The sequence below is a fragment of the Alligator mississippiensis genome, chromosome 12, assembly GCF_030867095.1.
Source record: "Alligator mississippiensis isolate rAllMis1 chromosome 12, rAllMis1, whole genome shotgun sequence".
Classification (NCBI taxonomy): Eukaryota; Metazoa; Chordata; order Crocodylia; family Alligatoridae; genus Alligator; species Alligator mississippiensis.
In genome coordinates, this window is record NC_081835.1 from 50,481,409 (window position 1) to 50,505,182 (window position 23,774).

The 23,774-nt window shown below is 51.6% G+C and overlaps 1 long non-coding RNA gene across 1 annotated transcript; it reads left to right on the top strand.

The window, feature by feature from the left end:
• Positions 1-1,413: 1,413 nt before the first annotated feature.
• Positions 1,414-23,252, top strand: LOC132244466 (uncharacterized). Its single transcript, XR_009455885.1, has 3 exons — positions 1,414-1,474; positions 2,131-2,304; positions 19,622-23,252. It is a non-coding gene; the product is annotated as an uncharacterized LOC132244466 (long non-coding RNA).
• Positions 23,253-23,774: the final 522 nt, after the last annotated feature.

Consider the following 23,774-nt stretch of genomic DNA (forward strand, 5'->3'; position numbering starts at 1 on the left):
TTGCCTACCTCCTGGACCAAGAGCTGCCAACACCCAAGTCTCATACCCAAGCCCCCTTCCCCAGCTCTGTTGCTGACTCAGGACAGCTTGCCAGGGCCCTGGTCCATCCTGCCCAGAAGCTCATGCACTCTGCGGTCTGCCCAGCCTGTGTGGGGGCAGCTGGGTCCTAGAAGACCAAGGAGATGTTCCTCTGCGGTGGCTTCTGGGGCTGTCTCCATGCCCAGGGAGCACTCAGTGCCCCTGACTCCTGCTTTCCCCAGGTGCAGCCTGGTGGTTCTCTCCGGAGCCTCGGCCCAGTGGCCCTGAAGGTCTGGGATGACCAGGGGGCTCATGAGGGGTGAATGTGGTGGAGGCAGAGCCCCAGCACTATCCCATACACCATCCTACCTGGCTCAGGATCATTCACCATAGCAACCAGACATGAATCATCCCTGAAGAGAAAGTTAGATTTCTTCTGTTTTGGGAAGGAGGCGGCTGGTGGGAGCAGCCAGGCCTCTCCCCACACTCCCACGCATCCCAGGGCTTGACTGCTTTGTGTCTTGGCAGAAGTTGCCCCCAGCTTCCCCAGCGTGCTGGAAGCTCATGTGGGGTCTCACTCACACCCACAGATTCCACATCTTAAAGCTTGACACAGAGGAGAGAGAGTCACTGCTACACCCTCTGCAGTAACAAGCTTCCCCAGCTCTTTTAAAAGGCATTACTAATCTAATCACTTATCCTTTGACCTTGGCTGGGAGCTCCTTGAGACAACAGAGTTGTGCACTTGGAGCCTTCTTAGTCCTTAGTGAAGGGCAGGGCTGGGGTGAGACTTTAACAAGAAGTTTCCTCCCAGCTGCATCCTGGGGGCTGGAATCAGATGGAGCTGTCAAGTGCTGTGAAGTGGCCTGATTAGAAACCACTTCCTTCCCAGGTTTCTCCTCCTTGATACATGAGAGGTGCTGATCCCAGTTGCCCACTGAGTCCCCCCCCCACCAAAAAAAAAAAATCAGGAGGGGCAGAACCTGAATATCTAATATAAAAAACAAGCAGGTAGGGGAGTTATAAAAGAAACCCTCTGAGCTTTCCAAGGCTCTTTATTCCTCATAGAGATAAACGTTGCTCTGTCAGCCTGTCTGCTCGTATCAATGCACCCCTTGTGGGCACCCCGAAACTTCACCCATTCCTAGCATGGAACCTGCTGACAACAAGCTGCTTAAACCAAGACCACCACTCTTCTTGTGCCCCTTGGATCTTGCTCTGAAAGGTCTCCGAAGCATGTTGCTGATTCCTGTAGGAATAGCTTCATTCTGCTAAATACAACCCATGTGCGGGCCAAGAAGGGGTTAATGAGCACCTCTAGGCTCAAGCCACCCTTCTCTACTGCACCTGCAGCAGGTATCTGGCTTGGGAGGTAGAGCTAAAGGGGAGGGGCCAGGTCTCCAGTGGATCCCTATGGGTGTGACTTGGGTTGTCTGCATGCTAGAGGCTACCTAAGGTAAGGAGGCTTGTGGGGGCTGGCACCTAAGTTTGTTTGCAGACAGAGCTGTATTTAAAGCTGAAGAACCAGGTGTAAATTGGGACCTCAAGGTTTGGGGTTGCTAGATTAAGGCAATGCCAGTCTTCTGGGCTCTGCATTTTGGCTTTGCTTTGGGCTCCTATAAAGGTGGGTCAGAGGCATGGAGCCTGGATGGGATGGACTAGAAAAGCCAGACTCCTGGGTAAAGGGCTGGGTGTGACCAGGGCTGGCTGGGGCTGTGCTTTGGAAACTAGATCCCTTGGTTGAATTTGGTGGGGCTGAGTCATCCTAGTACTGGATGCTGCTGGAGGGGTTGACTAACCACTGGAGACAGGGAAGCTGAGGTAGCTTGAGCACCATCCTGGCAGGCTACAAAGTGGTGCTGTGCAGTCTAATTGGCCTTGAGGCAGTAGGAGACTTGGGAAAACTTTGAATCTTTTCCCCAAAACACCTTGCATGTGATTCTGCCCCTTGTTTTGCTTCTCTGACCAGCTCCACCCTTAGCCTTTGTGCTGGGTTTGGGCTGCAGGTCCATGCGATCCAGTGTTAGAAACCAAGCAACTGTTTCACTCAAAGATTTCAAGCCTTGTGAATGTTTCTGCCACTTTCCCTGATTATTTATTTTTTCTCTTCAGTGCTGGATTCTATATATGGTTTGATCCCTTCCATCCTCACTGAAGCGCAGCTGCCTCTGGGCTGGGCTTTAGCAGCTGTTGAACATTGTACAGCATCATGATTTGAAGTTGGGATAAGAGGTGAAGAAAACCCTGTCTAGTCGAACCCAGGAGGGAGGGACAGGCCCAGAACCGGTATGATGTGTTGTGCGTTTTTCACAGGAAGTCTCACTAGCATGTAGTGGGCTAAAGGGCACTATCGGAATGGTGTCCTTCAATGTGAGTGTGATCAGAGCAATGGGGACTGGACCTGGAGTCCCGGGCTACAGCGAGGCAGCAGTGCTGTTGAGTTAGGCCTGAGCCAGCAGAAAAGCTGTTTGCTTTAAGAACAATCGGGCATCAAGCATCTGAGATGAGGATGACCCTTGTTGGCTTGGCAGAGAGACAAACGCAGCACTTTAGCAGCTAGCTTAGGAATTCCCTTGGGTTCTGGATCCTGGCAGGAGGCATCTCATCAGGCTGGAATGAGATGGGGTTGGGACGTTCCTCCTTGTCTCTCTGCCAGGGAAATTGTCCCAGTCTGACATCTACAAACCCTGCTCTGAGCTGGTCTCTAGCCTTTGTGAATAATTAATATGGTAGCCTAAAGGATCCTGTGGTGCCTCACAAGCCATACCCATGCAGCTCTGCTGAAATGCAGCTGCTTCTGGGGCAGAGTGCAGCAGAAAGTGTCCCAGCACAATACAGTGACCTCAGTCGGGGACTGGGGAGTAGAAATCAGAACTCTAAGCATGATAGCAATGCCTACATAGGAAGCAATTCTTCAATTGCTGCCACCTGTGTGCTTTACTGCATACAGACTGGGTTGTTGGGTGCTGTCCCTTTAAATGGAGCATGCACTGCTCTGCATATCCCCGCTACAGAAATGGCTGCCATTGGTTGCTTGGATGCATGCAGCATGTCCTGGAGGAGACCACGCTGTGCTCTCTCCTCTGGAGACTTGGGGTTGACTTCGGCAGTTTCTTAATACCTCCAGGTTTAGCAACTGCTTGTTTGGCATCTGGCCACTATGTACTGATGCTTGAGACTCCTAGTTGTGGGCCATCCTGTTTCATAGTCACAGTGGACACCAGGCTCTACACAAGATGCAGACTCTGTCCTTGGATGGCTGGATGGTCTATGCTTCCAGTGAAGTTCAGCTATAAGCAAATCCCATTTCCTCTGAATTTTGAATTGATCCAGACTTCACCATGGAGGCAGCAGTGCTCTGTCAGCTCTGCTGGGCAGGCAGTGGTGACTTATCCTGGGCTCAGAACTATTTTAGGATCGTAGGAAAGTAGGGCTGAAAAGGACCTCACAAGGTCATCTAATCCAGCCTCTGCTCAAGGCAGGATCATCCTTGACTAAACCATCCCAGCCAAGTGTCTGTTTAACCTGCTCTTGAAAACTTCCAAAGACGGAGATGTCACAACTTCTCTAGGCAGCCTGTTCCAGTGCATGACCACCCTCACAGTCGGCAAGTTCCTCCTAATCTCCTACCTAAATTTCCCTTGCTGAAATTTGAGGCCATCGTTCCTCATCTTGTACCTTTTGCCCCTCTGACATGGGTCATTAGCCAGTATTTGAGTCCCTGCCAGGTTGCTACCATTAGAAGAGGAAATCTGATTGTAGGAGCCAAGTGCATCCCTTGGTTTGATCCTTTACGTTTCCAAAGAGCAGACGTGCAATCTGCAGTCCCTCAACCCAGCAGGAACAAACCAGAGCAGGTGTCTTCCTTGCTCGTGAATCCTTTCGCCTGCCTCTCCAGTGCAGTCTGTGTCCAAGCAGCTCTGTCTCTCTGTTCCTTACCATGCTGTTGACTGCCCCTCTCCCAGGCTGCTCATTTTCCTCTTTGCTTGCTTCTTGCACGTGGCTCAACAAAAAATCCTATGTCTGCAGTCTGGGAGCTGCTCAGCCTAGGGCAGGCACCTCAAACCCAGCCCTGTGTCTTGGGCAATGGCTTCTGTTGTTTTGAGCTATCAGCATAAGAGTTGGCTTAATTGCTCCTTCCATTTAGCACATCCATCTACTTTAACCAGGCCCACCTTTGCCCAGAAATGACAGATCTCTTGGAGGGCAGCCATTCAAAATGCTGGGCAGAATAGTATTTAACTGGCTGTTCCCATTCTCCCTACATCAGCCTCACTGGGTGAGTAGAGTCAGGCTCTGGTGGCTGGGTGAGGGGCTCTGTGTGTGTCTCATCTTTTGAAGGCCTCTTAAAAAAATATACTGCATACATCTCCCAGTGAAGTTGGAAGCAGGGGCACTGCTGTCTGACCTGCCACCCAAATCTGTGGCTAGGGAAGGGCAGGGGGATATATAAATATTTCAGATGAACCACGGGGGGTGGCTAGGAAATTTCCTTTGGTGTTTGCTGTGCTTAGGAGCTGCCTTTAGATTAGGGACCAAATCAATGGGGCAGCTTGGAGCTGGCTGTAAGTGGATGAAGTGGCCTCAAGCATGCTGTAAGAATAGCAGGAGGCCCAAGAGCTGGCTGGAGGTGGAGAAGGAGCCCTGTCAGGTAGGCTCAGATCCTGCTGGCTCTAGGATCTTCCATGCCACAAGCTCGGCCACGACTGGGTGAAAAGAGGACTCCCTTGGCCCTAGGAGTACGGCGGTCCCACCCTGGCTGGGGAACTGCCATTAGAGGGTGCACTGTGTGCCCATAATCGACCCAGCAGTGGCAGCCACAGCTGAGTCCTCTGTGGCCCAGAGACAGACCAGGGTTTATTCTGCTCCAGGTATCAGGGTTTCCCAGGCTCTGCTCCCCGCCCTGCCCCAAACTTTGTGCCTTGATGTCTTGGGGATGAGTCTGTCCCACAGCACTGCTGGAGGCGCAGGTTCTTGTTGTGTGGTGGCCTTGGGGCTAGAGCTGTTCTGCATCTGGCATTGCCTGCCCTGCCTTTTTCTCTCAGAAGTGTTTTGATGGTTCCAGTCCCCTCAGTGCTCCCCCTGCCTCCCCAGAGACCCCCCTACTGAGCAATGACCCCTTAGTTCCTGGGCAGGTGGGAGCAGCCCATGACAGCTAGGACAGAGCTGGGCATAGTGCAGCACATCAAGGCCAGGGCCCTGCAGCAGGAACAAGGGCTCCCATATCCTACCTGAGAGCCAGTACAATGCAGTTCACTGTGCTGCCTCAGTTTACTCTGCCCTTTCTGGCCTCCCCTTCCTGCCACTTGCTCCATCCCTCTCTCTCTGTCTTCCATCGCAGCACGTAGCTGATGATCACAGACAGATGGAGAAGGAAGAGGGCTGTCAAGACAAGATGTGCTGCTATAGAAACCCAGTGAGATCTGTCCTCTGAGGGAGCTGCAGCTTCTGGTGGTGGCTCGGAGAAGAGGGCAAAGAACCTCCCCAGTTTGAAACCCTCTGCCTAAGGAGGGGTGTGACTGGGAGCACTGGGATGGACCACACTCTGGAACCAGAGCCATTCCTTGTAGGGGGTGAATCGGGGCAACCGCTCTGGGCCCCACATTTTGGGGGGCTCTGCAGACAGTGCCACTGGCACATGCTGAGTGCACCACCACCCCACGCGGCTGCCGCGTACCGCCAGGTTCGTGCTCCGGCTGCTTGCTGCCACCCCACACTCCACGCTCCGGCTGCTCACCGCCTGCCCTGCACAGGCCTGGCACAGGCTGATATGCCCTGGGCTCTGCACACCCCTAGGGTCAGCTCTGCCTGGAACGCCTGTGGAACAGAAACCTTATTAAGTGGAGTTAAGGCTATACATTTAACAAGTAACTTCAGAGGCAAAAGCATCAACTCTTGTGGGAGTGTGAGGGTCTTGATACCTCCTTCTTGTTTTGGGAAAGTGACAGGCTGCCAGAGAAGTTGGAAACGTGGTAGGAGCTCTCCTGCCCCCTCCTTCAGGCTATATTCCTGCCCTACTGTCCTCTGCATGTTTGTGTAAGGCAGATCCAGCAGCTGATTTGACTCCCCTCTTGGTGTCTGAAGTGTAACTGCCATAGGGTGAGCACATCGGTCTAAGTCACATTTGGGATACTGCAGGCTCTCAGGGGGCTGCTAGACTGAGTCCGCCCTGAGGTCCATCCAGGCCTCTATGTTCTCCAAGAGCAGAGCCTTATACCTCCAGCAACTACAGGTATTTTCCTTAATTGAAATCCCAAAACCTGCCCTTCAGGCCAGTCCTGTAACCCAAAGAGCTCTGTCCCTGTTTCCTCTCCGAGCCAAACTTATGTCTCCCGGTTGGCTCACTGCCTTCACTCACGGCTCATCCAGTCGTTCCCTGCAGCCTCCAAATTTGCAGGGTGGGTAAGGAAGAAATACCTAGCCTACACTACACACCTTAGTCTAAATGCTCTTGCTATGTAGCCCTGTTATATGGGTACTGGCTTCTGCCTTTTCCAGCTTTCCCTACTTAAAAAAGACATTTGATTGCTCCTTTCTTTCCACTTGAGGGGTGGTGGGGGGAAGCCTGTACATCCCCTCTAAGCCAGAGTGTGGTTTTCTATTGATCACTGACTGATTGGTGGTGGGTATTAACCCCCTCCAACACCACACTGCTGGGGTAGTGTTGCTTGCTACATGTCATAATCTCTATAAAGCAGCTGTCCCAGCCTGTCTGCTCCCAGCAGGGGTAGTGCAGGTATCTACCCTGGAGATCTTCAAAAAGAGACTGGCTGCACACCTTGCTGGGGTTATTTGATCCCAGCAGTCTTTCCTGCCCAGAGCAGGGAGCTGGACCTGAGGATCTCATGAAGTCCCTTCCCTCCCTAAATTTCTGTGAGTCTCTGACTATTAGTCCTGCTGTGACCCAGTATGTGTGTAGTGGCTGGGATTGTGAGGCCATTGTGTGCACAGGAGCCCTTCCTCCCACCCATGACAGGAAGGGTCGTGATCCCGAAATGTCTGTTTTTTCTGAGTCCTCTCCTCTGTCAAATTAATAAATGAATTGCACCAGAGGAAGCAATGGGGCAGGGGACATCAAAGCAGCAGGAACTGCATGCAAGTGAGGGACAAGGCAAGCAGCTGGGCAGCCTGAACACTTGCATTTTGGCTGGACTCTGAGGACTGTAGTCTGGGGTTACAGTGAGAAAGGGAGAGGGGGTCCTTAAGAGCTTGGGAATCCTTGTCTCTGCTCTGGTACAGGCTTCCTACACAAGCCCTGAGTAAATTGCTTAACTTCTCCATGACTCAGTCTCCTTACTTGTGAGATGGATATAATGGTGTGCCCCCCCCATATGGTATGAGGCTTTAATTAACAGCTGCTAAATCTCTTGCTGGATGAGTCCTGAGCTGGCCCAGTGCTGCTTTAAGAAATGGTCCAGCCTTCTAGATGGTGACAGGTTCTAACCCCTGGGAGGAAGTAAGCTGGGGCCATATGTGCCTGGGTAAGATGAGGTGGCGGGTCTCTTTTTTGAGGTGTCTGCAATCCTCTGCTTGCTGCTATTCCCTCCCCTTTGAATGCAACTCTTCTGCAGCTGGTAATTGTAAAGCATAAGTAGCCAAGTGCGTGGGTGTCTGAGCAAACCCAGCCACATCCTTCCCTGGAATCTGTCATCTCCTTAGCAGGGAGCGGCTGCCGGCTTCTCGGCTTCAGATGCGGGAGCTGCCGTGTTCCTTGGTTCCCGGGGATTTAGGTTTCTAGGCTAGCAGGAGGGAGGGGGCAGGAGGTCTGACAAGCCCATGCGCTGACCTGGAGAGCTATCCCAGCAAGCACCGGCCTGGCCTAGCCCATGGCAGAGAGGGTCTGGCCCCGTGGCTGTCACAGGCACACCTGCTGCATCCAGTCTCCACTGGGGGATCCATGGGGGACTAGAGCAGCTGGTGAAACTCTGTCACTAATAATAATCCAGTGCCTGGTCCCTCACCTACGGGACACCCATTGTACAATTCCCTCATCCAGCCTGTGTCTGCTTTCAGAATCCCGGCCCCCTTTTTTAGCAGTAGGGAAGCTGTGGCAATAGTGACCCTGGGACATGCAGTGAGTCCCTAGCGGAGCAGGGAGTAACACTCTGCTGGCTTGGAGCCCTCCAGGAGAGGTGTCAAGGCTAGGGTAGGCATCCCCACATATTGACATCAGACCCCATACGGCACAGCTCTGAAGGGATAATCTGCAGCTACACCATAATCATAGGGCTGACATGGCTGGGAGAGCTAGAGAGGGACAAAAGCACTAAGGGAGCTGCTTCTGAACGTGTCTGTCAAGGGGGGATGTGGAGATTTCATTGGCTCTGAAGCTACATAGCAGTTGTGCTGCCTCCAGAGCGAGAAGGCAGCGCTGGGTGTATTTGGGTGTATATGAAGCTGGTGCCCAGGATGGTCTATTCAGCTGTCATCCCCACCTGTCTGTTCCCCTATTGTCATGTCTTTAGTGTGGAAGCTGTTTAGGATAGACTTTCTTTTAGATGTTTTTGTACAGCTCCTTGCATAAGGGGATCCTGATCCGTGGCTGGGCTTCAGGCTGCTGCCACAATTATTGTCCTCATTGCAGATTTCATCTGCTTATGTTCTCCAGAAGAAATCCAGGTCCCCTCTAGGTCTAGGGCCTCTGCAAGAGTGAAATGGTGGGACTGAAAGCTGAGAGGGGCAGAGCCATTATTACTATTTTAAAACCTTCCGGGGTTTCATTTGGCTTTGTCAGCACTGACTTGGCTGTTGTGCCAAGCGCCTATTCAGCAAAGGCTTCCCATGCCCAGAGTCAAACGAGCCCACTCCACTTCAGTTCAAGTGCGAGTGGCTCCCTCAGAGCCCTGTCCTGTCCCCCAAGAAAGGCAAAGTGGAGCTGGCATTGCTGAGAGGAAATGCAGACAGAAGCACTTTGTGAAGCAAACTGCCTCCCTGCCTGGCCAAGGCTGGCTGCTGGCCCACAGGGAGATGCACTAGCAGAGATGTCCTTTGCCTTGCCTGACTAAAAATGGACCCTGGTTTGCTCCAGCCAGGGAGCTCCTATCCCTTTGAAGGGACAGAGCCAGTCCTTGTGAGCCCCAGGCCTTCTCCAAAGCATGCTAGGCCAGTGGCGGGAAGGCTCTTGGCAGCGCAGGGCTGTGGTTTGCTTCGTGGCACCTAGCCAGGAAGCCACCAGCCACCGTTGCTAATGGGAGGACACGTGCCCCCTGCAGCTTGGCCAGGGACAAGCCTGGGCTGGTCTGTTGTCAGGGCTCAGGCCCAACAAAGAGTTGTTCATCTCTAATGTGCCCTCTCTTGCCCAGCTGCCAGGCACGGTGTTTACCCTTCCTCCAGGATTCCCACTGCTTACCCAAGTGCAAAGGAGAGAAACCCATCCTCCCTTCTAGGAGGCGCCCACCCCGTGCAGGCAGTCTGAGTCGGTGAAGGCCAGTGGGCAATGGGGCAGCAGCCTCTGGGTCAGTGGCAAGGTGGGTCCGAGTCCAGTGCTTGGCATAGGTTCCAGGCCCCTTCCCAGATTGAACATGGAGCCAAATCGCTGTCAGTCCACCTGGCCTTCAAAGAGCTTGGAGTCTGTCTGGCAGCTGAATATTTGGGTGCTTGAATTCAAGAAGGGCCAACCACAGATGCCCAACCCCTTCTTGAACCTCCCAGGTGAAGTTGGAGTTGGTGGCAGCAGGCAGGTCCTTAGCTATTCAAAGAGCTGGGGTAGGGCGCTGTATGGCGCATTTTGCAGGCAGCTGACTGGTTTGGCCCCAACCTCCCAATCCTTGGCCTGGGGCAGTGCCAGCCTCTTCCTGGTGGGGGTGCGGAGGGGGCCCTGTGGTGTGACTGGGAGCAGGGCAGGCTCAGCTGCTGCAGCCTGTGCAGGGAGGGCGGTGGTGGCACTGGGAGGGGTGGCTACGGGAGGGGGGGCTAAGGCAAATTTTGGGGTGACCATAGCCCCCTCTGCTACCACTGCCCTTGCTTTGGCCTCTGAAGTGGAGGCTAGTAAGGGGCTTTGTCACTGTTAGTGATAGTGGTGGTTCATTTGGAAGCTGACACCTGTCCCCTGGGACCTGGCCTAATTGCCAGAAGCCCGTTTCTGCACAGGCCATGACACTGCTTGTTACTGGGATGACTGTTTTAGCCACATGATACCGGGAGCTCCTAAAAGCACTTCTCAGGCCTCGTATCCTACTGTGGTGGGTTTGCAGACAGGGAAGACGGGCTGGCCCAGCGACCACCCTGCCTGTGGCTGCTGCTACTGGTTCTCTCTGCGCCGTGAACAAAAGAGACCTGGCAGCTCAGTGTCACCAGGCAAGGAAAAGCCAGAAAGATGTTGCTCCGAAGGGGATTCCTGGGGGGTTGGACCCTGGTTGGGAAGCAGAACTGGGGAAAGCTCTGGTCAATCCCTTGCAAGACCATACTGGGTCCCAAGGCTGTGGGGAAAGTCATGCCAGTCCTGAGACTTCCTTCTGTGGTTACAAGTGTGTGACTGGGAGCTCCAGCCTTGAGAGTGCAATGGGCCCCAGGAAGCAAGAGACCTCCTAATAGCTAGGGCACTGAGGGCTCAGAGGAACAAGCTCTCCAACCTGGTCCCTTGCCTTGGCAGAAAGCCTACTGGCAGGAGCCGAGTCCCATGCATGCCTGAAACAATGAGGAAAGGAGCTGCTGTGAACCCCTGGGAGATGGGTTATTGGAAGAGGCTGCTAGGAGGGTCCAGGGGGCACTATCTGTAGACTTGCAGGGCATAGGGGTGAGAGAGTATGCTTGGAGACCAGGGCCTGGCTCTGCTAAGGGAACAGTTGGCTCCCCACAGCAGGTTGGAAGGGAGGACGGCACCCTCCATCCCATGAGCTTTCTTGTCTGTAGAGCAGAATTCTCCTTCTTGCCATCCCCAGGGTGCCAGTGTAGGTCTAGGACACAGGCCAAGGAAGGGAGGCTGGCTGTGCTGTTCTGCAGGCTGCACCTCCACCTGAGCATCAGGGGCCCAGACCAGGCATCCCTCGGAGCTGCCTCCCTGATGGGGTGGGGGGAGCACAGGTAGCCTCATGCCCATACTGGGGCTCCCCCTCGTAGGCAGACCCTAGTGCCAGGTGGGGTCTCACAGCATGGATGCAGAGGTGAGCTGCTTCTTGCCACCGCTGCTGCTGCAGGGACCTGGCCCATCTTGAGGTTTTTCTTTTTCTTAATGTTGTGTCTCAGGCCAAATCGGTTCTGAATTCTGTTGACTGAGCAAGGCTCAATCATTCAAGTATGTATGGCAAGTATCCTCCTTCTCAGACTTTCTAGCCTGGGGCTTCACATACTCCCAAATCCATGGCAGGCATCCGATATGCAAGCCCAGAGGTCTTGGGTTTCAGGTGCCCCCTAGTTGTGCTTGCCCCTACCCAAAAGGCCATAGGAGCAAGCTAGGAGTAATCCCCCACTGCCATAAAATGTGTAGCCAAGCTCATCCTATTGGGAAGCTGTAGTAGACTCTTGTAGGGGTGCCTGCCCACAGTGCAATGGACAGGTCTCCACCCTCAGCTACACCAAGTCCTTCAAGCCCAGGAAGAAGGGGATCTCCCCTACCAGGTGCAGTAAAACCATATGAGCCAGCACCATCATCATGGTCTCTCCCCTGCCTGGAAAAACCACCATGGTGATCATGGTATTTCCCCTCCCAGGGCCTGACCCATCTTGAGAGCCCTTGGGTGACTGCCCTGAGGCTCAGAAGAACAGCTTGGAGCCAGTGTGCTGCGTCCCAGTGGCAGCCTGCTCTCCGCTTGGAGGCAGCTACGGTGCTCTGTAGCTCAGAACAAGAGGTGGGTCTGTGAAGCTGTGCTGCGGGCCAGGGGGTGACCCTGGGCAGCAGCTGGTCCTTGCTGAGTGGGTGTAAGAAGAAGGCAGAAAGGGCTGGGGGAGCAGATGGTCATAGCCCTGTGCCAGACTGACAGGGGGACTTGTTGATTTTCAGATTTATAATAAGGACAGAAAGCCCTATCCTGAGCTGCCCCAGTCAGAGACCCCCTTGCAGTATCAAGTCCAGTGACATCTGTTTAGATTAGAGTACTGGAGAGCGAGGGCAGGATCAGACCCCAGGGCCTGGATGTGGCCTGCAGTGAGAGGAGGTGGTGTGAGGAGGTGGAGAGTCAGTAGTGGCTTTGTGCCTGTGTGGATACCACACACTGCGCTGTGGGACAGACATGCGAGCCAATCCCTAAGGCACCCCAAGGCTGCGTAACACTCTCTATCCTGGAACTGTCCACTGTGCACCTCCCCCTCATCCTGATACCAGCTCTTGAGCTGTTATTGCATGGAAAAGAAAAGCAAGGGGAAGAAATGGGAGCCTGAGTCTTTGGGCAAAACATGGTAGGGAGGTCCAGGGGGAGCAGGATGATAAGCTGTTGCAGCCCTTTGGGGACAGAGTAGCTATGTGCCATTAGACCAGTATGAGGCCAGGAAAGAGTTTAACAGCCTCCATGCTCCACCCTAGATGGGGCTGCATTTTCATGGGGGAGAATGGCCAGCAGCTTGCATATTGTGTTGTTTGCAGAAGGTGCAAAACAGTCTTCCAGTGAGAGTTAGGTTTCTAAATCACTTGGGTGCTTTGAAACATTTTGCACTTTGCCTGTTGCCTGGTCAAATTACTCTTCTGTTCCCCCTGGAGTTGGCAGCAACCCCAGAGGCTCTGCCCATTTCCTCCCAGGTTCCCTGTGCTCAGTGTACCCCCCCCCCTCCCCCCTGGCCCCCAATCACCAAAAGCTAGGAGTAAATGCCCCTTTCCATAGGGAAGGCCCATCTTGCAGTCATTCAGTCAGTCTCTCTTTCCCACCCTCCCTCTTTCCGGCCCCAGCTCTGAGCAGCCATGATGCTTAGCCCTTTCCATCGGTGCCTCCTCCATGCTGCCATCAATTGCAGTGCATTATCAAGCCAATGCTGATCTCTGCTAGGATAAATGACGTATGCTTCTGGCCTCTCCAAGGAGAAAATGCAAGCTTTAAATGGAGAAGTCCTGGCTATGGCCACTCCTGCCCTCAACAGCATCATTTTATTTCCCTCCTAATTCCTTCTCTACCCTCCTTTTGACACCACCCCTCCCCTGAAAGAAAGCACAGCACTCCTCCAGCACTGCCCGTCAGGAATCCAGTAGCACCTTGGCACTGAATCCTACTAGTGCAAGGGCGGGCAATTATTTGGGCAGAGGGCCACTTACTGAGTTCTGGCAAGCCATCGAGGGCCGCATGATACGCAGCCAGGGGCTGATAATTAATAATTTTCTCAATTTTTTAGGGGCTCTGTGGGCTGGATAGAATGGCCTGGCGGGCCACATCCACTGTGGCCTGCATTTTGCCCACCCCTGTCCTAGTGCCTTTCCTGTGCCCAGTGACATCGTCTTGCTGCATGGGTCAGTCTAAAAGACACACCTGTCCTGTTGCATTGAATGCCATCACCATTGTGAAAACCTGATGGCATTGAGATATGACCAGCCAATAAGCCACATGAAATGAACTGTCCCTACACCGAATTACTTCCGCTAACGTGCTCGCTGGCTGCCAGGGCACCGTGGGATTCTGGAGAGGAGCGCTGCTAGCTGCAGGCCCGCTGTGAGTCATTCTAAGGCTCTGGCACCTTTTGGTGAGCTCAGGGCCTGGCTTTCTAATTGAAAGGCTTGAACACACATGATAGCGAAGGCCTAGCACTACTGAAACCAATGGCAAAAGTCCCAGCGATATCAACTAGGCCAGGATCTCAGCCCCAATCTTTGTCCAGTGGCTGCAGCACCATGCTGAGCAGTGACGCAGATCAAGCCATAAATGACATGCTTGGAAAGGGGTTGAGCAGAACTTAGAGTGCCAAAGTCCTTCCCCTCCCCATTGGTCTGGAGGTTGGGGCATAGGCAAAGTGAGCAGAGCTGATTTCATAAATGGCAGCATGGAAGGCACAAAGCTGACTCAGTTGAGTCAGTGGGAGCTGCACCTGCTGACATCAGGGCTGAATCTGGCTCTGTGAGTCCCTGGGCACCAAAGCAGCGTGGGATCTATTTTTCTCCCTGCCTCCTGTGTCTCTCACTTCAGCAGCTTTTCCTGTTTCATGCTCCCTGCCAGCACATATGTTTCACTTGTTCTGCACCTTTTTGAGCAGTCAGAGTTACCCTCCTATGGCACCTGCAGGTAGAATTTTCCCAAGCACCCAAGTGACTTTGGAAACTGAGGCACATTTTCAAAAGTGATTTAGACACATGTGGGCCCGAGTCTTACAAGTATCTGACCTCACTCACGCATAGTTAAATTCAAGGGGCATGGGAGTTTCATTGACTCCTTTAGGTACCTAAATCGGTAAGGTGCTTTAGAAGATTTTACCTTGGTCTGTTTTCAACTTCTCCTTCTATCTTGCATCTCCATTGCCCCAGCTGCTAAAGACTGGTAGCTCTGGTGGATTTGGTGTGCATCTCCATGAGATGTTTACTGCAGAGTAGCCTAATTAGCTCTGTAGTAAAGGTCTCATGTCTACATGTGCAGCCCTATTAGGCTGCAGGAAACTAATTAACCCTGCAGCAGGGTAGTTCCTGTAAATACAAGTACTATCCTGCTGCGGAGTTTTTTATTCTGTGCTGCAGCACTGTATGCGTAGATGCTGACATGGCTGGCTAGCCCCACACTGAAGCACCCTCATGCCTAAGCCAGCCCCTCCGCAACACTTTGAGCCAGGTCAGAGCAGCTCTGGGCTGGCAGGCTGATGCCCCCGGCCCCCTGCCAGCTGTGGCTGCTCCAACCCAGCTCAATGTGCTGCAGTTCTGGGCACATGTGTAAAAGCAGTGCTCAGGACCAATAAACTCCAGCACAATAAGTCCCAGAATTTATTGCTTTGCCTTAATAGCCCATTTAGATGTTTCCAGGTAGCCTTAGCTACCCTGGCCATGAAAAGGCAAAAGAAAGTCCTTCCCTCCAGGAGGAAGTAAATGCAATTTCAGCCTTTATCTAGCAAGCTGCTTGCAATCAAAGCTAGGAGGCATTTATGCCATTGCACAAGATGCTAGTGAGCCCTGGACAATGCTGTGGATATTTCTGGCCATCCGTGTTACAGGAAGATAAATTCAAACCAGAATAGGTACAGTGAAGTTAGGATGGATGACCAGGGACTGAAGAGCCTGTTTTATTGGAGGAAATGGAAAGCGCTTGGCATCTTAGCCTGGCAAAACGAAGGCTGAGCAGGGATGCAACTGCCCTAGGCAGTACAGAAGGGGTGAGTATTGGGGAGGGATAATTATTTATGCTGCAGTTGGGCCAAGACCAAATGGGTCCAAAATGGCCATCAGTAAATTCAGCCTGGAAATGAGAGGAAGGCTTGTACAGCCCTGGAGCAGACTGTGATGAAGAGGGGCAAGGGGGCAATAAGCTACCCTATTGCAGGATGGAACTTGCTTTGTTTCTAACAAAGATTCACTGATGTGGCCCAGCAAAGGACTTGCCTTGGTGGCCCAGATGGTCCTGTGTTCCCCAGGAAGGGCCCATGCCATAGGTCTTTAGGGAGGCTTTGCTTCCCTGGCTTCAAAGAGCCGCAATGCATTGCCCCTTCTGCTGGCATCTGGCTCTGCCTTGCTCACCATCAGGAGAGCAGCACATTAACAATCATGCATTCATCTTTATATTGCCAATGGCATAAACGCTCTGAATAAAACATGCTGGATGATGCAGCCACTGGATCCAGTTTGCAAACTGACTCTGATACTTGGATTGCTTCACTTTGGAGTTGTGTTTATCTGACCCTTAGAGAGCATTTTTGTCTCCAAGACAGGTGAGCAAGGAGGGGACTTAAAAGCACCCAAAGGCAGGCCAAATAGGTGGTTGGCTTCTTTGATTTTGACCCTTTGAAGGGGAGCAAGGAGTCTCTTGGGAAAAGGGCAGCCAATGCAGAATCAACCTATGCAGGTAGGCAGCCTATGGAACTCATTGCTGCAGGACACAGAGGATCTGATACTGTGGCAGGATTTTAGAAATGGCTGGACAAGGTCACTGACTTGGACCCATTTGTATCTATGCAGGGGAAGATGAGGGTAATGACATTATCCAGGGTCTAAGCTGACTTCCAAAGGTCCCTGAACTCTACCTGCAGCACTGCCCAATGGGTCAGGTGTAGTAGGACAAAGGGTTGCTTTCAGATCCCGACACTGCTTGAGGCAGGTTCTCTGCCTCTGTCTGCCATTGCATATAGAAGCTGATCTTCCTTAACAGCAGTAGCCCAATGGGCTGCTCGGCTCCAGCAGATATTTTACCTTGCTTAGAGCAGACATGCCCATAGGGAAACTGAGCCCATGCTGAGTTGTGGCTACTCCCCTCAACACAACCAGAGCAGCCCTGTGCTCTGGGGATTATTGTCTGAACAGTGGCAAGTCAATGGGATGGTCTCAAAGCTCTAGCCCGTGCAAGGAAGTCCCTCATTTATCCTCCGCAGTGGCCAAACCCCCACTCCTGGGAATGGAGATTTTACCAGAATGATGCTCCAGGGCTTTATGGCCCAGATAAAGGAGGGGAAGGGAATCCCTTTTCACTAACTCATCACCCTTGTTAAGGCATGATGGCCAACTTGAGTGCTGCTGTTAGCAGAGCCCTCTGCTAATCTCAGCTCCTCTTCAGACCACTTAACTAGCTGTGTTCATCCTAGAAGGCTCGAATTCTGGTGTCAGAGCCAGCAGCTTTGGGAGCCCTGGCCAGACGGCCTGCAGTGGGGGTTGAATGTCACTCACGCCATAGCACTTAGCCCTTATCACATATTAATGAATCATGCACTCAGAGCAGTTACTGAATGTTGCTAGAAGCGCTCAGATAACCAGAATCACACTTCCTTTTTTCCAGGGTCAACTCCAAAGCCCACTGAAGTAGATTGGAAAGGCCTCCAGATCAGCCTTCTAGACATCCTCATATCCATGTATCTCCAAATACAAAGGAAGGTTATTATCTTTGTGCCCAGTGAAGAGCTAGGGAAACTGAGGCACAGAGATGTTCTCACTTGGGGTACAAACAGATGGAGCAGTTAGACCACAGCTCAAGCTTACCTGAGACTGAAGCAGAGATGTTAAGTGAGCTGTCCAGGACCTCACAGGAAACCTATTGTCAAGTGGGAACTGGAACCCAGGTTTCCTGCTTCCCAGCCCTACGTGAACTCCATCTGTTTAAAGGACGTTTCACCTTGATGTCACCCTGGAACAGTTCCATTTGGTTTAATGGATGGGGTCTGTCACTTGCTTTGTCTGTTCCTGGAGAAGAACGTCATCTTGGAGGATCTCTCTGTACCCAGACAGGATTGATGAGGCAGAGTGGCTTCACACAGCAATGAGCCCAGAACAGCTTCTCTGCGTTGAGGGAAAGGAGGCCTCATCAGCAGGTCAAGTGACAGGAGAGAACCCAGGTGGAGTCACAGCTACCTGGGCATACAGGGCACCCAATTAGCCTGTGGAGCCCAGCCACTGCTGGCATCCCTACATGCTGGCAAAGTGCCTGCTGGGGCCTGAGCTCCAGTGTAAGTGGCACTGGGTGGCCCTGGGATGCACAGGCAGTTGAGGCAGGGAGCAGAGGATCATTGCTGATGGATTCTTGTCCAAACCATCGGATCATTTGCTCAGCATTGAACGAAGACCTTCCAAGGGCCAGCAGACACAATCAACCCTAACCCTAAGTTCTGGGCGCCGCACTTCAGGAGGGATGTGGCCAATATGGAGCCGGTCCAAAGGAGGGCCACCCACATGATCAGGGGGCAGCAGGGCAGGCCGTACGAGGAGAGGCTGAGGGACCTGAACCTGATCAGCCTCCAGAAGAGAAGACTGAGAGGGGATCTAGTGGCAGTCTACAAACTAGTCAAGGGGGACCAGAAGGCGTGGGGAGAGTCCCTGTTCCCCCGAGCAATCCCGGGAGTTACAAGAAACAATGGACACAAGCTAGCGGAGGGTAGTTTCAGGCTAGACATTAGGAAGCGCTATTTCACTGTCAGGGCAGCTAGGACCTGGAACCAACTTCCAAAAGAAGTGGTGCTGGCTCCTACCCTGGGGGTCTTTAAAAGGAGGCTGGACAAACATCTGGCCGGGGTCGTTTGACCCCAGTACTCTTTCCTGCCACGGCACGGGGTCGGACTGGATGATCTCCTCAGGTCCCTTCTGACCCTACTATGAAACTATGAAGCCCTGCAGCAGGAGCCCAGGCTTCATCCTAACCTGTGGTCCTCTTCAGGGTGAGATCCAAGCATCCTCTGCTGCTTTGACAGTCAAGAGTGATGAAGCTGAGATCCAATGGCATTGCACCTCTGCCTGGCTGGCCAGTCCACAAAGCCCCTGCCAAGGACCTTCCCTTGTTATGTTTCATAATTGCCAGGCAGGGGGCTCAGGGCATGTGTGTTTCTGCTCTGTCTTCTGAAGAATAGAGACAAAGCATATGGTATAGGTCTTGCCCAGAATAGGGCCTTCTGATCGTAGCTACAGCTATGTGATGCTGTCAAAGCCAGCAGGGCTGCCCATGAGGACAGAGTCCTCTTCTCAGGGTCAGATTCAGCTCTTGGTGACCAGGATGATGTTAGGATAGGGGGGTGTCTACACTGCTAGCCCTCTCTACCTAGTATGTAGCCTGCTTCCCAGACAGGCTTTGCAGCCCATGTATAGCTCAGTCCTGCTTCCGTTGCATTATTACTGGTCCCCAAGCTAGCTCAGGTATGTCTGTGGGCACCATAGTATCAGCACACCACAAGTCTAATTAGCCCAGCTCTCATTATCTGTATTCTTGTTTGCTGTTTACTTTATAAGGCTTGGAGCATGTCTATACCCTGATGGCAGCCTGCTCCGGCTGAGATACCCTACACATGCTCTGCCCACCCACTCCTCTGGTCTGCTCCAAATCAAGGAGGATGCCAAGGAAGACGCTTTGGGGTTGCCCTCAGGGTCTGCCCTCAAGTACAGTGGAGACTGATGTCTTGAGAGCTACTACAGGAGTGGGGTCCCCATCCAGGTTTGGAGTAAAGCAGTAGGGCTGGGTGGGTGGGACACCTTTGGGGAAGTTGTTCTAGGTGCTGTATGGACACATCAAAGCAGATGGTCTCATGCCCTGGAGGAACAAAGAGCAGCCCCTGTCCCTTGGTTTCTGCATGATCACCTACACCCTACTCCTTAGAGGTGGTCTGGTCCAGTGGGTGGCCTGGGAGTGAGGAGACCCATGTCCTGCTTCCTTTGCTTTTGATCTTCTCCTTTCAGTGCATGTGACCCTCCTTTGCCCTTGAAGACTTTACTGAAGAAAATCACTGGAGTCTGTTCCAAAGTCCACTGGAGTCTCCATGCTGGGGGCCTTCCCTGGGCTTTTCGACCAATCCTTAGAAGAATTAAACATTATTATCAGGATGCTTACTGCAATGCTAAAGCACCTAAAGCAGGTCTTTGGCTGCCAGGTTTGAAAGGGGGCCTGTGGTGTTTAGTTCTGGCAAAACCTGTTCGTTATGGCTACCAAGAGGCCTGCTGGTTTTGTTTCTCCATCAGAATGCAGTGCAGTGAGAGCAGGGAAACTCACAGCTGCTGCGACGGGGCTGATTTATTTGGCGCCCAATTAAATCTCTCCTAGCTCCAGCTTACTGACTCTATTTTCCCTTGTTTGTACTTTTTGCACAGATGCAGCTTTCACAGGCCTCAGGGGAGCCAGCACCTCTGCTCGTCCTTCTTTCTCTGCGCTGCCTTTCTGCTGAGATCCAGGCAGGACCTTCCATCAGGTCAGGCACTTCCCCTGACGCTCCAGAGCTTGGAGTAACCTTTTGTGCTTGGGCCTTCGAGCTGGGATGGCAGGGATGCATCCTGAGCAAGGCAGGGATGCTTCAAAGTCAACACACTCAGTGTCGAGAGCGGCACTGGAAAGCGCATCCCCTGAGCGCATAAAGCAGAACTCTCATCCAAGTCAGTGTGATTAGCCAGACAGGTGGGTGATTTTTGCCATGACCCCAAGACTTGAAACCATCCCCATTAGCACTGAGACCACAGACTCAGCTCTGGGAAGACTGGCACATGGCAGCAGGCAGGACAGATGGATCAGGGCTGCAGGAGGGGAAAGCAATAAAAAGACTGAGCAGCAGGGGCGACCTTGTTGGCAGTGTGCTTCCAATGGGCAAGAAAATGAGAACTGAGATGGAGGCTCCTGGTATTTGTATTAACACTGCCCACAGGGCTCAGGCTTACTGAGAGCCTCACCATCCATAAGATGGGACTGGATCACTAGGGCTGTGTGCGGCCAAAGGGCTGGAGGTCACAAGGAACTCTACTGACTCGTCGGTGTAGAGCACTTGGAAAACAAAGAGGCAGAATTTACAGCAGATTTGCCCTGCTGGTCCCTCGCTCTTTCTGTAGGTTCCCAACCAGCCACCTGGAGCTCGTGTCCTCACCTTCCACTTCTAGAGCCCTGGGCATATATTCCTCTTGGGACATATGCATAACAAATATGTCTCAGTCCAAGTATAAATGAGTACCTGTCCCCATCAGGAACACTGGTGTTCTTGATCATCTCAGAGTGATCTGGGCTGGCATCGAAGAGCCTCACCAAAACAGTTTATTGGGAGCCCAGGACGGGCTTAGCATCACAGAAGTTTGGCTGTGGTTAAATGTTAGGTCTAGCCCATGTGCAGTATGAACATGTAACAGCCAGCGTTCTCTCAGCAGTGGAAACCTTTGTTTAGCCACATGGCTGAGTAGTTGCTCAAGAAGCAGCTACTCCATTACTCCTGTCCCTGAGACCCGGTCTGTTTTGCTGCATCTTGATACCATCGGATTTCTTCCCTTATCATGTGTTGGTGATGGTAGGCAAACAGCAGTTCCTAAACGCAAACGCTGCCTCTGGGTCCCTTCCACTGACAAGCTGCTCTGGGGCTTTCTCCTAGTGCTCGTGGAAGCTGTCTGCAAGAGCTGAGCTCTTCTAGGCCTAGTAAGGTGGAACCTCACGGCACTTTCTTCAGGGGCTTTTAGTTTTCTCTGTATCAAATACCAGGGCCCATGGTTAAAGCGACAAGCTCAGGTGCAGCTTTAGCCCAGACTAGACTAGGGTATTGCATGACAGACACTTCAGGGACTGCAGCTTTCGTGAGCTGTGCAGGCCTCTGAGCTTGTTCTGGGAAACCTGTCTGTCAGTCAAGGCGCTCCATGGCTGGCAGCATCTGGTTGCCTTCAGCAGGGCTGTAGTTTGGGATTACGTTGGTAGGATTTCAAACCAGCACCTCATACCCAGTCCCAAACCCAGTAGGAGATGCGCTGAGGTGGAGGCGGCCCTGCTGATTGTATTACCCATGCTAATAGCATTTAATAGAGCCGTAGATTGCTTTCAATTAAGAAGTTGGCTGAAGCTGTTTACTTATTTCCAGCTCCTGGTTCTGTAATCAGGGTGTTCGGGCCTTGCTCAAAGCCCTGAGTCTGACTATTTACCAGGAAGCCCCAGCTGTGACTATTTTAAAGGGCCACTGTCAATTTAAATTGAAATTATGTAACAGCCAGTTGTGGGATTTAAGCATTTAATTCCTTAACACTTAATTGTAATGGAACTAGTCAAATTCCTTTAGGCTGCTTTAAAAAATCTCAAACCAAACTTTAATTAAACCAATTACCTATAGAAATATACTCACCATTACTATGGGTAATAGTGTTATCATTTTTACTCTATGCCTGTATTTATAATACTTAATATATCAGTATATATATTCTAGTCAATAAAAACAGCAACATTAACTCTGACAGCCTTAAGAATGCTGGTAATGAACCAAACCTCTCACTCATTCTTGATGGCAATGAAAAAGGCTGTTTTTACTAGCTGCCGTGTTCTGCATGCCCCATGACATGTACTGTAAACCTGGACAGCTTTATAATGATGGTAATGCTAATAATGACAGTTGCTGTTGCTGTGGCTATTGATAAGTGGTTTTTTGCATGAGTGCCAGTCATGGACCGCCATTGTACTAGAGGCTGTATAAAAGCTTCTAAGTGGAGTGTCCATGTACGTCATGAGTACATGCAATTGCAAATGTTTTAAATGATCGTTCCCCTGCTCTGTGTGCAGAAGAGCAGATGAAATGTGCTATGGGCAGCATTTCAGGAGGTAGAAGAATGATGGGATTCTTCTATGGCAGATGATTTTGGAATTGGCTATGTCGTATTAAGCATGCACCATGCAAAAGGGAATGTAAGAAGATGGTTCCTGGTACCTGGTTCCTATTTCCCACTCTCCAAGTCAGCCTGCACATTTTACAGGTCAGACTCCAAGCCTTACTCCTACCCAGGGGAGGCCTGACCCAAAGCTTTTTGAAGTCAGACTCCCTGCCTCAAACAGGCTTTGGATCAAGTCTCTGAACACGCAATAGGAATATTCCACTTCTCTGTAATGCAATCAGTGTGTTTCAAAATGAATCATCTGTATCCTGGAAACAGTAGCCAACTTCAGCCTCTTTGTAAGAGAACTAGGATCCCCATCCTACCTAAGGACCTGAAATAAGTTACCACTTTCAGCCTTGTCTGTTGATAAGTATGAACCTGACAGCCCTTCTAGCATTCAGTGAGACTCTAAAGCTAGTACTGATGTGAAATCTGTCTGCTAGGCTGCAGCATCGACAAGAAGCCTTTTTTTCAGCGTGTCTCTCTCAATCTGCCAAGAGCCCCAGGTAGCAGAGGCAGAGCAGCCTGGGGCTGGGACGTTACATTCTGAAAAACTGCAGACTAAATAAAATATTAATAATTAATATGAATTAATGTCTTGTATAAACCTTGCACCCCAGCCTCTTGCAAACAAAGAAGGAGGTGCTGTCAACCTGACTTCAGCCAAGCAGCTAAACAGCAAGGTTTTGCCTAACCTAAGATCAATAGCATTATTTTCAGTGCTGGTTTTTTTGGGGGCTTTTTTGGTTTCACCCAATGTGAACAGCCTTTGTTTAGAGGAAACTTTTCCCAGCATTGTCTGCACCCCCGCAGATGTGGCACAGCCTGAGCCAGGATGTGAAAACTGCCACCGACAAGAGAGAAAAACTCATGTATTTTCCCTGATCAAACCAAACAATCGGTTCAATAAACCCTCTTAATGAGATGGAAGAAACAAGAGAGCTGCCTTTTATTATTAATTATTTAAGGCAGTATTAATAAAACACAAAGATATTTTTAATATGTTATTTCACTGTTGATGGGGTCTCTTTAAAATGCAGTTACTTGAAAATACTTCTGTGCAGGAATCAATCCTTCAACACATTCTACCTATGGTTTGCAAAGTGCTGTGGGAACAGAGGAGCAGACAGACATTAATTAGGCTTCACAACCTGGCTGGAGCTTTATATCCAGTTTGTAAATGGAGAAGCCAAGACCCAGGAGGGTGCCTTGAGCCAGGCACCTATGCTGCTGTGGTCTGATGCCTGGGGGTGCTGAGCACTTTTACATCTGATTGGAGTCACCCAGATCCACTGGCTTGCTGCACCATTGAAAATCAGACCAGGTTCATTGTGGGGTTGGAAGAGGGTTTAGGTACCTGGCTGGACATCTGGGTTTGGACTGCCACAGTTTCCATAGGGGGGTGGGGACTCAGCCCATCTAGGACCCGGTGGGGAGTGAAGCTTCCTAAACTTGGGCCAACCATCCCTCCCTCTCTGGTTACACCCAGAGGGAAAGGGGCAAATGCCCAGTGCAGACCAAGGGCTTTAGGCACATTGCAAAGCATGGGGATGGGTGTCTGCATCCTGAGTCCTTTAAAAATGCTGTTGTGCGTGTGTGCATGTCCTGTGTGTGTGCATGTGCATGTACTGTGTGCCTGAGT